Here is a 17,319-nt window from a genome sequence, read left to right as displayed (position 1 = left end):
TTACGCAATGTGGAATGTGATAACCTCTGCAATGAAGCAGGAACGCAACTGGTGGGTCACATACCTAGAACATATGAAAGATGATAAAGAAATTTCAGACATTAGATTTTCTACAGATAAGAAGCGATGTTCACAGAAGGCAATCGAATACAAAACGGATAGATATCGCCAGTACTTTAGGATAAACTGTACAATTGGAAAAGATCAGCTCACGGAAACATGTGGAAGAAATGATGGAGACACTTGTTCAGCAGATGATTGATATCACTTGAATAAGTATGAAAGCTAAACATTTTATATTTAAGCTGAATGTTATACTTTTTTTTTACACGGTAGGGAAATGTTTTATCAGTTGGCAAACAATGACAAACGTTAAAAGCACAGACGGTGGGTGGTTTAAATTATTTATTTTATAGATCCTAATAGTTTTTAGTCTCATATATAATTATATTTTTATTATAAACATGAACATTCAAACCATTTTGTTTCTACGTGCAGTTTTAATTATTTGATAATATTTAATACTGTACTGAGAGATATATGATTTCAATTACGAGAAGATAGTTGAAAGGTTTTGTGTGGCTAGACATTTATAGAAATCTTAGAGAATTGTGTTATGAACTTGTTTTTAACTTACAGGAGATGGTTGAATGAGAGTCATGATGAAAATTAGTAGAAGGAGAATATGTAAGGAAACAAGATGTTCTCGAATTTAGAGACAGGATTGAAATCGAATTGAATTATTAAACTCAAATATTTGACAAAGATTTTCAGTTATTTTACATAATTTTGTCTGAGTTATTCAGTTTAAAAATACTCATGCTATGCATACCTGTAATGAAGTTAGACGGTTATTTGAATATATTTAGTTTTATTTTGATACATTTTTTAGATATGCCTGAATATTAGTTTTGATTATACAGCTGAAAATCATTCACACTGATGTGTAGTTAGCCTATGTGTCACGCTCTCCTAGGCTCTAATATGTGAAATAAGCTATTCAGTATTTCATGAACTTATCTCGTTTATCCACTTTGTATGTATTGAACTTGTATTAGAATTTCAAAAGAAAGTAACATATTAACTGTAAGCGTATCAAACATACCGAGCGTTTTGCACACAGTATCAAGGGAAATGAAATTTAATTCACATGAATTCTATAAACTTTTAACTTTGATTACTGATAAAACTATTTTAAATTTTTAATTGAATATAAGTTAAGACAATGTTTAGTCATTCGAAAGGTTCATAAATAAAGTACGAATTGACTTTATAATTATTGATATTAACACTAATAATATTGATTTATTTTGAGTTACAATTTTGTTATGTGGAGAAGGATTCTGCAACATCCTTGTATCTCATCGTTAAATTTGACTCTTAATAAGTTAATATATGTTTGTCATTTGTTGCTAATTTACTTGTTATTTGATGTTTGTTTGCATATCTGTACTGACTTCTTTTGTAATATTTTAATGTTGATGTTATTTTGCATTTTGTTATCACGTGAGATATTAAATTGCATACATCAGTTGCACATTTAAATCACTAAGTTCTTAATTTATAAACTAACTGGTTATTAGTCTGAAGAACACACATCATAATGAATCGTAATTCAGCAAATCATGTTTTCAGCAAACACAAATTCAATACATACAAAATGTATATATACGATATAAGTTCATGAAAAGCTGAATAGCGTATATCACATATTAGAGCCTAGGGTAAATAAACACATAAGCAAAATACATATCAGTGTGAATGCTTTTCAGCTGTATAACCAAAACCAATATTCAGGCACATCTTTAAACAATGTACCAAAATAAAACTAAATATATTCAAATACCTGTCTAACTTCATTACTTCTAAATAGCATGAGCATTTTAAAACTATGTGAGACAAAATTATGTAAAACAATTTTAAAAAATATCAAATTTTTAGTTTAATAATTAATATGATTTTAATTGTGTCTATAAATTCCTGAAATCTCTTATTTCCTTTCATATTATCCTTCTACCAATTTTCATCATGATTTTGTATCAACCTTCTCCTGTACGTTAAAAACATGTTCATAACATGATACTGTAAGATTTCCATAAACGTCTAGCAAAACAAAACATTTCAACTATCTTCTCGTAATTGAAATCATATACATCTCACTACAGTATTAGATATTATCAAATAATTAAAACTGCCCGTATAAACACAATGGTATGAATGTTCATGTTTATAATAAAAACATAATTTTATGTGAGACTAAAAATATTAGGATCTATAAAATATATAATTTAAACCATCCACCGTCTATGCTTTTAACGTTTGTCAGTGTTGCCACCTGATAGAACATTTCCCTACCGCTGTAGATAAATTATAACATTAAACTTAATTATAAAATGTTTAACTTTCATACTTATTCAAGTGATATCAACCATCTGCTGAACGAAGGTCTCCACGATTTTCTTCTTCATGTTTCCGTCAGCAGATATTTTCCAACTGTGCAGTTTCTGCAAAAAGACTGGTTATATCTATCCATTTTGTTTTCGATTGCTTTCTATGTACATCGCTTCTCATCTATAATAAACATAATGTATGACATTTCTCGACCATCGTTCATATGTTCTAGGTATTTGACCCAACAGTTCCCTTCCTGCTTCATTGCAGAGATTATCATATCCCACATAGCGTAAGTTTGCTTTTCACTTGCGCTAGACTTGCAGAATTTTAGTGTTTTAAATAAGTTTTCTGATCTCTAAGTTAGCAGCAAGCGAGCATCTCCAAGACTCTCCCAATCTTTCATCTGCACACTAGTAGTCCACTTTGCATTAAAACTTGTTAATTGCAGACCTACAAACAGTTGACGCAACTTCGTTTCGCCTGCTGTTCTTCACTTCCTTCTTAAAACTCTTATGACCATAGTACACCCAAAAAATCCTCAATACCAATTGTATAGTTTTCGCTAGTTTCAAACAAATAATTTTGAATAAAATATGTTCTGCTAAATAAATAATGATAATTTATTAGGTCGGAGTCTCGTTAAGTTTGTTTCAAGTATAGCAAATATAAGTATAGTAATAATTATATAAATACAAAATGGATTGCAGCAATCTTTCTAATGCGAATTTTCTCACAGAAATCACTAACTTACAGAAAATATTTTATGAAACATTATAAAAAATAATACGTTATTTTTAGGTACAATAAATGTCAACTATACTGCGTAAAGCCTTCGTTATATCTAAACTGCAACCAATCCTAACTCTTAATAGAGCTACTTAGATACTTATTCATCTTTTTGTAGAGGGCGTGTAGAAGAGTTAAAGGGTATTTTTTACCTTGTGCTATCTTAAAACAAGCCAGTTTTCATTTGCTTGAAATTAAGTCCACCTCTTCCTATTTCTGAAAACTTCCCAATGGATGTACTTTCCTCTATTACAAATCGAGTAATAGCTCAAATTCCGCTTTAAACAACACAGCTCTCCAAGCATTCAAAGAACCCATGAAAAAGGAACTGAACAATTTCCTGAAAATAGTTAGGTTCAGTATTTCAATCGAATAGCATAGCAATGGGTGGGAATATTTTCTAGTTTATCCAACATATTCTATTCTTAATGCAAGACCACAAAGAAAATAGTTTAAAACATTCAATACTTAAGCACAAATCTGAACTAAAATAGTTTCAGACCCTGTGAATGCGGCCCACAAAACAAGTATGAAATATTAATTGCATAATTTATGTGTCAAAATTAATCATTATTATTATATACACAGGCAATCTCAATCTCTCATTCAAACTAAATCCCATAGTTTACAGTCAGACTAATAGTTGTCGCCAATTGTGCTTCTGCTTGCCTTCAACCTAGCGCTGTATAATAATATAACCAAACTATGGTGTCCCAAGTGCCATTCTTCAATACAAATCGAATGTCTCAATTTGTATATAAAGCTTATCCTGAAAAAAACAAATGCAATATTAATGTATCTACCTACACTGTTTAGATGGTGCCCAAATTGTCCTAACGCGCATTACCTGTTATTGCATATATCTCCTTTACTAATGTACTATTTTATACACATAGTTGGTATTGAACTATCAGTGGGAAATAATTGTGGCTTTTCAATGATAAAAGAAATATCTTTCAGTCTATCAATCAACTTCAATAATATAAGACAATTTATTATTTTCGATTCATTTGCTTCAACCTAATGTATTATGATACAGATATATAAAAATCTACTTCCATATTCTGAATGTCATCCAATAACTGTACCATATTACGTTTGCAACTTTACTTACCTACAGCACGTTTCTTTCCTTATAAAATGTTTGGTAACGAAACTTCGTAAAGAGCAAATGCTACTGTCCATAAAAAATCACTTCTGAAACGAAATATTTTCGTTCATTCAGAGTGTATTTCTAATACAAAATATTGTGCTCAGAGTTCTCCAGTGTCCTTTTGCATTCTTTTTCCACCAAATTATTAATGAGCACATTATTAATCTTTCTTCTTTATTCAAGAAATATAATCAAGGGACAAAAAACAAAGATACAGAAACACATACATAGGTTTTCGTCAACGAAATAAATTTGTCTCCATTTAACTCACTCCGAAATAAATTTGCTTTCTTAAACTCACAAACAGTTAATAAGGAATATACAGTATTTTAAATCATAGTATTCCAACTAAGTAGCCTAATATGTAACATATTATGTTTCCTGAAAGATGAAAAAATATTCAATTTAAAGATCATTTTTTGTCAGACTTCTGAATGTTAAACACGCACATATGCATACACACAGAAACAGAAATACTTTCCCCCTATAAAGACCGTTGCTCCCTGTTATAGAAACACAATGTGCTTTTCTTACTATTTTATCATTTCTTCTTAATATATATAGCTAAAGGACTATTGTGATACAAGGACATAATTCCATTGCAGACATTTCAAAGATGTACCTTTCCTCCCAGACAATACGAAACAAAAGAGAAATTAACACAAAAACCTTGGCGACCTTATTTACTTTTACGAAAGAAAGGAAAAGTGAATCCTTCTTTATTTTATCATCCCGCCTTTCCGCGCTCTGGTCATCTAAGTAATTCATTTGAGATTTGTTTTCCTCTCTTCCATCCAAAGTAAAAAGAATTACTGTGCTGTATCACGTCGAAGCAATACAATTAACTATTAAATTAAATATTGTAAATTCTTTATACATACGCTATGTACTTAAATGTCATCATTACATTAACAAAATAATTTTGAACTTATTTAAAAACACAAATATGATAATTCCTACCAAACAATTACAAAATATTACAAATTAATGTTTCTTACATACAAAGCAATCCTGTAAAAGAATATAAGGGAACACGATATAAGAGCAGTTAAACCGATGATGTTTGACCTCGGAAATTAATGTCTTCAAACAAGAAAGATTGCTTCCTGCTGTCGTTGTAGGGTGAGTATGAAGGGTAAGTGTCCTTCGTCCGTATGTTAATATTAATGGCAAAAGGTTAGTAATTAGCATAATACATCAAGTTTAATTCAACTGAAAGGTACTTCTGAACTTCAGTTACAGTTTGGCATTAAAACTATATACGTCAATAGGCAGGTTTCGTACGAGTAACGAAAGTGTTTATCTTCAAAATTACATAGATACGAAAAATGACATAGTGGAGAAGGTATTAGTACAAAACTAAGACTGTTCAATGTTACGTACGCAATATGGCTACACTAAAGTAATGAGACTACATCCCGGTACAGCATTATCGTAACGAAGCGTAATTACATATCAGTAATTTTTACCTAAAGTGCCGGTAAAAGAGTCAAAATAAGTAACATGCAATTACAATTGAACCTTTGTACTTGAATTAAAAGATTTATTACTTCAACGGGTGTACTTAGAGTAATTACAGAATTCATTACTTCAACGACAGTACTTAGAGTATGTACATAGGGTAAATAGAGTGTAAGTACTTTCAAGGTCTAAATGGTGCATGTGTGGGTATACTTTTACTAGTGAACCGCGAACACATTATATATTTTTCACGAAATATATTGTTTTCTTGCGTTTAGAAAATTAGTGGGAAAACAAATTGTTTTATTCTGTAGAGAAATGAAAATGTAACAGTGTAGACTATAATTTTTATGCAGCCAGTAGAATGATTTCTCAACAACAATACGAAATATACGCAAAGCAGGCGCTTTCTAGTATTATTACAACATATATATCTTTTTATAAGTCTGTATAATAAAAGGTTTCTGCTAATTAAATTAAAAATAAATAACTTACAAAATATATATTCTACTATCATTCTCAGCCACACACGAAACTATTTATTTGACACTGCTATCAGTACTTTTCGATTGTTCATAAATATTCCTCCTCCTCCTTCCTGCCCTAAGTTGCACCGTCAAATTAGAGTAATAAAAATCATCACATACCGAAACTATGATGAAAATTTAATCGAGATTTGTCGGGTAGGTCAAGAGTTAAGTTCTAGTTTTTATGTATCTCCCTCTTCCCTCCCGTAACACATCGTTTATGTGTTTAAATGTTACTGAATGTGTATATATATATATATATATATATATATATATATATATATATATATATATATATATATATATATATATATATATATATATATATATATAAGACGAATACCATTGTTTCATCTATTATATTCCGCAGGATTATGGCAACCACTAGAAAACGTAAAGTATATTGATTTCTAAATGCGAATATTGTGAATGTCACATACTGTCAGAATAAAAATCGGTTTCGATTTTTGAAACTCCCAGAAAAAAAAAATCACTTTTCATTCGATAAGTATTGTAGAACCGTTGATGTTATATGATTATGAAACCCGAAATATACGGTCCTACAAATTTTACTTTATTATCATTATGAAACCATTCAATGCGCAACCCTTTGCATTTGCAATATTTCTTGCAAATTATTTTAGCTATGCAAAACGACAGAGAGTAATCAAAAAAGAGGGACAAACATTTTTGTTTCTTTTGAATTCTTCTCCCCTTTTTCTATCCCACAAAGTTTAATTTATCGGAGAGTATGTCAGATATAATGCAAACGTCTACTACGGTCTGATATCTAAGGAATCGAGTGGCTCGGGGTGGGTAGAGTCAACCCGACTCATTTAAGAGTTAGTCAAAGGATCCGGAGCAAACTTCGCACAATATCTAAAATTTTACACTATTTATTTCCTTAGGGCAGGAGTGAGCAACCCTTGATACTCGTGCCAAATATTGCAAACCGAATGACTTGTTTCTGGCATTCCAAACAAGTTCTTGCTAAAATTATTTACATTTTTAAAAAAAAAAATAACTCAGTCCAAAATTTTAACTCACAAGAGAAAAGTAGAAGCTCATGACCTGGTTGTTCTGGTTAGATGTGACAAATGGGCTGTACCTAGTTTCCTAGATGGTTGTCAGTACAAAAGAAATCTAGGAAATTATCCTCCTGGTAGAGAACATCAAACAAGACACACACACATACATACATAATATTAGAAAAGAGAGAAAATATATAGTTAACTGAAAATGGCTTTGTCCCTTCAAAACCCGAAACAAATAAAATTCACTAAATGTAATGTTATTTGTCTTAGCGTAATTTCAGTGGAAACTAAAAACTAACCATTACATCAAACGCAACAGCTCCACTACAACGTAAACACAAATATTTTGAAATTAATAGCATATTTTTCTGGTTGGGCAGTATTAGTACGAAGTTTACTTAGTAGGCTTTCATACAAAATGAATGCAGAAGTTGAATCGAAACATCCAAGTAAAAAATAAGATCTCTTTCACCGGGGGGCGAAAATTTCGTAACAGAGATTTGCTAGACTTCGGCACGAACTCTCAGAAAGGTTGCCACCCATGTCTTTGGACTATAAATAAGTGTTGGACATGAGGCCAAGTGCGCTGAGGGACATGACTTCTAATCGAGCGACAGGAGTAAAATTCCGGGCTGGGTGTAGAAGAAAAAAATAGCTTAGGGCCGATATCTCTCAGAGATTGACACACTCTGAAAGTGAGTAGTTTGGTCCGTTTGGGCTTCATTAAGACTAGAAGGATAAATAATGCATAGGATATAGCAGTATGCTGACCACACAGGCCTCTTAGATAGCCGCGTGATGGTCTCTGGCCTTATAGAACGGTTGCTCTGAATAGTTTCTTTTGGTTTAAAGTTCTAAATAGAAAATTAGGTTTGCCAATCATGCTAACTGTAAGCGAGTAAAGTTTGATGTCTTCTATCCTTTTGTCTTCTGCTATACAGTATGTTCGTGCGCTGGTTTTCTACGGGAGATGAGCTTAACTTTAATTCCCAGACAATTGAAATCTAGTTTCTGTAATAGAAAAATCTTATGTTTGCAACAGGGTACAGGACAGAAAATTTAAGATACATTTTATTAGCACCCCCTGTAAAGGAAGTAGCTATTGCGTTTGAGTAGGAGTCAAGAAAACATTTTGGGGGAGGACGATACAGAACGGATCTTATAGTTTTTAAAGTGCTGCTCACGGATCCGGCTTTTATTTTTCAGTGCCGTCAGAAAAGGAAGCGCCTTTGGGTGGGAGGAAGTGAAAAATTACGATAAATTATGGTATCCAGAAAACACATTTCCATCATTGGAAGTGCATCTTATATTACATTTTCGAGTGTTCGGATTACAAATATGAAGTTAATTTTCAGTGGCGTCACTCGAAGGTCTCTTTTTGTTTGACCAAAGCGAAAATATATGATAACTAACATAGTTTTAGAACTCTCCTGTTTACAAGTAATTCTTGGGGAGAACGAAAATGAGCTGTTTTTATAGATTTAGAGTCATTGGTTACGAATGTGACTTTTACTTTCCAGTGGCGTGGTAGAAAATTATTTTCGAGGGGACAAGGTTGTAAATTATTGCAATTTTCATTGTTTTAGAGCTCCCTGTCTATAAAACATTTTGCTGTGGATGAAACTAGAGACGTGTTATAGTTTTGAAGGTGATGATCACAAATTGAGTTGAGTTTGAGTTTAACGTCCCTTTCAGCAGGGTAACTATGTAAGGCGGGACCTATTGATTAACGTGGAAGCCGAACCACATAGGCTCCTGCCTGGAACACTGGTCTCCCACGTCAAAGGCGAGTACACTAACCGCTTATTCATGAAAGAGCTCACGCGTGATCACGAATCTAACATTTCATGTTTCACTGACATCACCAGAAAGACAATTTTGAGGAAAGGGAAGTTTAAAGTTATGATAAATTATAACATTGATAAAACAATTTTCCAGCAAGTGAATCTCTATTATCTAACATTTTCCAGTGCTCTGATTACAAGTATGAACGTTGGTTTTCTGAGCTGTGTCGAGAAAGTCACTTTTCCTTTGGGAGGACGGGTAAAAGAAATTTACGATAACTAATATTGTATTAGAGCTCTCTGTCTACTAAAAATTTGGAGAGGTTGAAACAATATTGATCTTACAGATGCAAAGCCGCTCATTACGAATTTAACCTTTGTTTATCAGTGGTGTGATTAGAATGTCACTTTTTAAAAAGGCTAAGTGATTAATTAAGGTAATGTTCACTTTTTTAGACCACCCTGTCTACAAACCATTTCTTGCGAGGATGAAATCGAATAGGTCTTATAGTTTCAAAGTCAATGATCACGAATCTTACCTATCTATAGTTTCCGGTAGCACGACTTGAGAGCAATTTTTGGGGGTTATGTTGAAATTGAAACAAGCTGATCTTGTAGATTAAAAAGCGCTTAATATAGCTCTTAAATTTCGGTAGTGTGAATATAAAGACACTTTTCGGGGGAAAGGAGAAGCACAATGATAAATTACGGTAATTTTCTTTGTTCTAAAGCTTCCTTTGTAGAGAACATTCTTTCAGATATTGCAATTAAGCTGATCTTATATATTGTAAGGCGCTAATTACGAATATAAGATTGTTTTCGCCTAATTTGACTATGAACTTAACACAAACATCGAAAATGATAAATAAAATATTTGCCAAATGTACGGTTAAAACGTCGGTTCTGTTCATTCGTCTGTCTACAAAAATATATTTTCAAAATCAGCCGAATTGTTGAAAATATCGAGCAAGAGGTTTTAAACAGATTTGGAGTACAAACGATTCGAGTTACTGATTTTTTTGGAGAATAATGAACCGACATCGAGTTGAAAATAAATAAGGGAAGAGAGGAAAACGAAATTTGGGAATAAAGTTGAAGTTATGTGTAAAATTCTTGAACTGACCCCAGATCGGTATCAAAAATCGTTTGTATCTAGACCTATAATAAGCTATAACGATTAAGAAAATCATTACCGTACTATCGATTTTCTATTTTCTTTTGATTTTTATTCGTTTCCGTCTATGTTGGTAAAGTATAAATATAGTTAGCAAAGTGAAGACAAGCAAAAGAAAAGGGGTGGAGGCAATGAAGGAAATTTCGGAACATGCCCGGATTTCAAGTTCCCTCTCCTTTCCCTTTCCACAAGTTCAAAACAAAAGGGGGAATATGCAAAGCTCTTGGTCTTTTCAGTTGATCTGGTCTCCTCCAGACTGTATGGAGTAACATCACACTAGTTAGTCTCTCCCAGACCATACGGAGTGAGTCCAGACTTCTTAGTCTCCTTCCCACCATATGGTCTCTTATGGTCCCACCCAGACTGATTCCAAAGTAAACCTCTTATTCTCTTCCTGACCGTATGGGTATTGTGGTCTTACACAGGAGGAAATTTTTCACCGGCTTGGTAGAAGACTCATGCAGAGAAGGTTTCGGGTTCGAAATCCGCTGCCGATCCACCAGATGGACGTCTCGCCGAATCGTAGGTGTCGTTGCTCTCTTCACAAACATCGTCTAGTTCCCACTTGAACTAGCTCAATCTCGAGTTCTACACGTACCAAAGACGTTACGGAACATAAGAAGAAACAATCGAAATAAATCAAAATACGATTATGAATCCGTCTCAGGATACGATAGAAAGAAAGAGCTATACTCAAGAAGAGGATTTCGAGTCGGCCCCTGGGATTAGGATAGATCACGGTACCGCCCTCGGATGAAGCACAAAGTAGCTTAGGGTTTAATTTGTGATATTGAGTTGCCCGAGTTCCAATTATGTGAAAGGTTATGCATTAAAAGGGGAAATTATCGACTGAACTGAGGCTGGCTTCTTCAATTCCCCAATGTTCGTCAAGAGCTGAGTTATACGAACACTAGTGATCTATCCTAATCTACAACAGAGGGGTGATCTGGGTGGAAAGCCCAATTTGACAAAGAACATTTATTGAGAAAGTTGAATCAAGAATTATGAATGGTAATAAACATGTTTAGTGTGTACATAGTGTTGTTCATAGATATTATCTGCATGAATTTTTATGGTTACAGGAATTTCAAGCGTAGTTTTCCTCAACAGTAGGTAATTAGAGAGTGTGAACTGCCTATAATTTTGTCGTTGCGGCTAAGTACAAGCGGCGCAAATCTGTCATCAACATTGGGTTTGGAGGGGCGCGGTACGGGTAAGACTGTTGCACCCATAATCTTTTTCTAAGCGATGTTCAAAATATTTATGAAGTTGAGACAGAATAGTGTGGAAGATCAGGGGAGCAAGTTGTCTTGAATATCGGGAGGCGAGCAGATTTGAGGCTTATTCTGGGGACATATCAATTTCATCTCATTGTCCTTTGTGGCAGTCGGATACAAATCATCACCTTAATCCCAAAACACGTATTTCAAATCGGATTATTGGGGAGACAGTCCCCAATTTCAAGATAGGGGGACCTGTCTCCATCATTCCCCGAGATTTGTGCCAGGAAAGCCTACTGCAATTTTCGGGATAATTATTTAGCAGCAAATCCTCACCGTAACATAATGACTGTTCGAGAGATGACGTGAGCCAAGGAAATCGTGACCAACGATAATCTAACCCACCAACGACTCCGACCCAAGACAAACGTCCCATCTTGACCCGCTCTAACCTACAACTTACCTTGACCTATTCTTACCCACATCCCATCGTGATCCGTTCTTACGCACCAACCCACTTTGACCTCTCTGACCCACCTTCACTGAGGGTGGCCTTCTCTGAAACAAGACCCACCGTGATCCACTCTGACATACCAGGGTCTGATATAAATCAATGGCCAAAGAAAAGATTCACATTTTTTATAGCAGATATAGGCTGGTTGAGCTGAATTATAGGTCGTGAAATGAGTTTTAACAGACATTATACTGTAGGGTGGGGCGAAATGGGGGCTCGATAATCAAAAGTTGTCCAACAAAACAAGACTAGGCGTCAAACGTTTGTATTGACTAGTATAACATTAGTGAAATTTTTCATAATTTTTGAACTTCATCTTCATTCCCCCCAAAGGCCTTAAAATTTTGCAATTTTTATCAAAATGTGATATTACTTGAAAATATTTAAAAAAAAAAATAAAGCTGCCCAATAAAATCGAACTAGGTGACAAAAGTTGCATAATGACTAGATTGACTACACCATTCATGATTTTTAAAATAATTTGCATCTTCATTCCTCGCAAGGGCCTGAAATATTGCAGTTTTTAACCGTAAATTTCGAAATTTCACTTATAATATTATAAAAGTTTTAAATCCGCCAAATCACTTCACACTTGCTTGAGAACGAGTTGTGTTCACTATCATAACACCTATTGTTTTTAAATAATTTTTGTGCTTTATCTTATTACTTGTAGAGGCCACAAAATTTTGTAATTTATACAATAAATCTTAAAATTCATTGAAGACACTGACAAATTTCAAGAACTGTCAAATATTATCCTGGTAGATGTCAAGTTTTGTGCGTAACTAGTATAATTTCGATGATTTTAAAAATATTTTTTCTTAGTCTTCGTTACCTCCAAAAAGTTTTAAAATGCGGTTTTACAGTAATATCTATAAATACATTGAGCATAATATTAAAATACATTATATCAACAATTTTGCATGGAATTTATTTTTGATACGCAACTCTTTGCTGGTTCTTAGAGGTGGCTGCATGTAGAGCTCCGCCCGTCCTCCCATTCCATCCACAATACCTTTGGAAATTCTCTCTTTTTATTCTTTGGTTTATATTCAGATTTTGTTTCGAATGTGGGCATAATTGACCTATCCAAAAGTATTACTCTGATAAATGCATCTTGAGCTAAAGCACCCTTTACACGAAGGTTACACACTTCAGACGAAGCTTCCGTAACAGTTTTAACGCACTTCACGATTGCCTGGGTATGACATAGTAAGTGGAAAACAGGTGGAAGTACAGATGAACCTCCAATAACACATTTCTGTACATCCTCCTCCAACAAATGGCTCGTCAGGAGTGGTTTGTTACTTCGCGTTACTGCCAGTTGATTAGGTCAGTGTAATCCTGAGCACTAAAGTGTATTGCTAGAATATTGAACTTACGTACAGAAGGTATTTGGTTTGAGGTTCACGACCTTGTGTCAAGGATTCTACGCATAGCTAGTTTTCGAATATGCTTTCGATCATCGGCGAGCATAGATACCAGTAAATTCCTCGGGTGAGCGAAGAAACCATTAAGCTGAATTTCATAGCTCCAATGAGCTTCAGTTCATTGTTTAAGTACAATGAAAAAGATATAGCATGTTATAAGTTCACAGGAGAATCCTTGATCATAGGATAACATTTAATGTAAAACAACATCGGAGCATACACTTTCATCATTTCAAGTTCGAAGATGTGGTACTAGTGCTTATGTGCACTCTAAAGACTATGTAGCAGCGCCGTAACTTACAGTTAGATTTTTCGGGGGGCCATCATTAATACTCGTATTTGGGCTCCCTAGAAAAATTATTTTTCTAGTTCTTGGGCCCCCTGCTTCTCTTACACTTTATGAACCCCCCCCCGGAGCCTGTAGGCCCTCCTGCAAGGCAAAGTCTGCGGGGCCGTTAGTTACGCCTCTGAACCCATTCCATACATGACAAATTAATTAAGAGGACATTATTGACAAATCTCAAAGCCATACGAATAAATATTATTTCAAGGGTCCCTAATTGTAGACTTTTTTTTTTACTGAAATGGACCCAAGACGCATTTTTATTTTATTTATCTTTTGTGTGCTGTTTTGTTTATGTAATGTAGTGAACCTGTATGATTCTTCATTTATAATTTCACTTCCGTATCCTATATGGAGTAAGAAAATTTTGTCTTAACATGGGCCCCCTCGAACGGCTGTGAGCTTCTCTGGAGGGAGGCAATTGCCCCCTGCCCCTCCACAAGTTAGGGCCCTGGTGGGAAGTAGTTATCCATCTGAAATACAATAAGTTTCACGGACTTCTTGATACAAGGTTTGATGAACACTCACCACAAGAGATTGCTTTGCAAATATCCCACTTAAGTCTGTGCTAAGGTTTCTGACGTTTTTTTCCCTTCATTTGTTGAAAATTAACGATTGGTAAATCCTCATAATCACCGGTGCAGATCTGTCTTCAATATTGGGGGGTAATAACTTCTTTAGCGATGTGAAAAATATTTATGAAGTTGAGGATGAGGGGAGCAGAGTTGCTTTCAACATTGGGAGGCGGGCATATTTGAGGATTCTTCTGGGGAACATCAATTTCATATCATTTTTTTGTGGCAATCGGACACTAATCATCACATTTCTCCCCCACAAAACACATTTCAAATCATACTATTAGAGGGGAATCCCCACAGTTCCAAGATTGGGCGACACGTCCCCCTCATTTTTCCGGCATTTGCGACTTGCTCACAATTAGTAACACCTTTTTCTATAGTTCTCTAGAATTTTGATGATCCACTGTTTCGCCATCTAAATGCTCTATAATATGCCTGAGAATATACCATAAAAACTGCAAATTTTCAGACTCTTGCGGAGGATGAAGATGCAAATTATTTTAAAAATCATGAATGGTGTACTCAATCTAGCCATAATGCCACTTTTGTCACCTAGTTCGATTTCACTGGGCAGTTAGAAAAACAGTATTTTAAACAAAAAATGAAATTTTCATCAAAATTGCAAACATTTAAGGCTCTTGCGGGAAATGAAGATTAAGTTCAATAATTATGAATTAATTCACGAACTTTCGGCACCTAGTGCTATTCGATTGCACAACTTTGATTTCTTCACTCCACCCTATTATAGTGCGCTGCTGTACGTGGAGACATTTAGAGTCAGAAGCTATAATACTTTATATATCTTCCGTTACCCTAAGTTATATCGTCAAGGTGATATGATAAAAAACACATCCCCGAACCGAATCTCATGTATGTTAAAAAGTTGATCGAGATCAATTCTGTGGTTCGAGAGTAATGAGGTCACGAAGATAGTCACTTTTATTTTTTTAAAAGTGTCTCCCTCCCCCTTCCCCTAAGTTGCATCGCAAAGCAAAATGATAAAAAATTATCACAAGCCCGAAGATGATTTATGTTGAAAATTTAATCGAGATCGTTTGTTTGAAAAATTACGACGTCTTATTTATTTTGTATATATATATATATATATATATATATATATATATATATATATATAAAATAAATAAGATTTAGTAACTTTTAAAACACTTAAACGAAAATCTCCCTTTCTGCCTAGGTTCTACCGTAAAAGATAAATGTAAAAAAAATATCCTGTCCTGAGTCTCATATAAAAGAAAATTTGACCAAATTTGGTCGGTCGAGTTGTTCAAGAGTTATTTGGTCTTATTTATTTCTATATACCTCCCATTCTATATTATATAGTCAAAATAATATGATGAAAACGACCCCAGGTGCAAACCTCATATATGTTGGAAATTTGATTGAGATCAGTTGGTTGGTTCAAGAAGGATGAAGTCACAAATACAACCACTTTTATTTTTAAGTTTTTATATCTATATCCGTCCTTCCTGTAACCTACGTTGCTCCGTCAATGTAAAAAGACAAAATCGCGTTATGTCCGAAGCTCATCTATATTGAAAATTTGATCTATTCGGTTATGTGGTTTAGGAGTTATTAAGTTCTATTTATTTTCGTATATATCTCCCCCTCTCCTCCCACTCCCCTTGTCTCTATCTTCAACGTGAGATTATACAAAAGCTTTCTACTTCAGAACATTATCCATTTTAAAAATTATTGAGATCAGTCCTGTTCTTCAAGAGTTACTAAGTCACAAACCTAGTCACTTTTTTAAGTATATTGCTGTTTATATATCTCCCCCTCCTAATCCTCCACTAAGTTGTAACGTCAAAATGAATAGCTAGAAACGCTCCCATACTAGGACCGCATTGAAGTCAAAAATTTGATCGAGATCGTTCAGGAGGTTCAAAAGATTAAGATTCACAGACAGAGTCACTTTCAAATGTAATAATTGATTATATTAATAGTAATTACAATAAAATCGTACATTACCATTTTCACAAATTGAAGTAGATCGTTTCTCGACAGCAAATATAAAGATGTAATCGGAGTTTATGTTGGTACTATCTAATTGAAATATTATTCTGATAATATTTTGATTCCTTAATGTGTAATCTAGAACAAGTTTACAAAGATATTTTATTTTCATATTCTGTGTTTATAAAATAAGGAGAAATGTTATTGAGTTTTGTTTCTAATATACTGAATTAACTGCATTAATAATTTGTTGTTTTTAGTTTGAGAACATGCTTCGATGTAAGATTTTAACAATGACTTATTTTTGTGTTAAACGACAATTGTGAATAAAATTGGATATTGTTTTTAATACCTAGAGAACTAAGCATTGTGATGCTGTGGTTGATTATATAAAGTTCTGTATTATAAACATTATTATAGGTCTAAAGCTATAGACGAGCATATAAGCAACCTTTAACATACATTTTATAACCCTAATAGCATATATATATATATATATATATATATATATATATATATATATATATATATATATATATATATATATATATATATATATATGCTTGAGACTAATTATGGTTTATGTGTACCTGCAGGTAGTTACAGTTCTCATTTTGTCATCTCATATGCGAGACCTACTCTAAAACGTACTAATACAATTAAAAGTAGTACATAGGTTTCATGGACCTTCACATAATTGAAGAATACATTAATTTAAATTAATGCTTTTTGAACTGCTGCTGAGAAGAGAGGTTCAACGTATCTGTATAAGTGTCCAGAAGTTCTAAATTAAGCATTGATTGCTTAGTAAAAGTATTTGGGCATTGTGTACAGTGGGCCACAAAAATTCTTGAGGTACAAAATCCGTGGGTTAGGCAACCCTCTAACGCCCGCTCCGAGATTAATTCGCCTGGTATAGTAGCTAAAACAGCAGCGTCACGTTGCCC

General features: G+C 33.9%; 1 long non-coding RNA gene across 1 annotated transcript in view; it reads right to left on the bottom strand.

Annotated features, from left to right (window-relative positions):
• Window positions 1-16,510, bottom strand: part of LOC145683331 (uncharacterized) — a 222,404-nt gene extending 205,894 nt beyond the window's left edge. Inside the window, exon 1 of the long non-coding RNA XR_014131047.1 lies at window positions 16,388-16,510. This is a non-coding gene — a long non-coding RNA (uncharacterized LOC145683331). The remainder of the gene's footprint in view (window positions 1-16,387) is intronic.
• Between the last annotated feature and the right edge of the window lie 809 nt (window positions 16,511-17,319).

Source organism: Thermobia domestica, chromosome 4, assembly GCF_964235325.1.
Source record: "Thermobia domestica chromosome 4, izTheDome1.hap1.1, whole genome shotgun sequence".
Classification (NCBI taxonomy): Eukaryota; Metazoa; Arthropoda; class Insecta; order Zygentoma; family Lepismatidae; genus Thermobia; species Thermobia domestica.
This window is presented reverse-complemented; position numbering and strand designations above follow the sequence as displayed.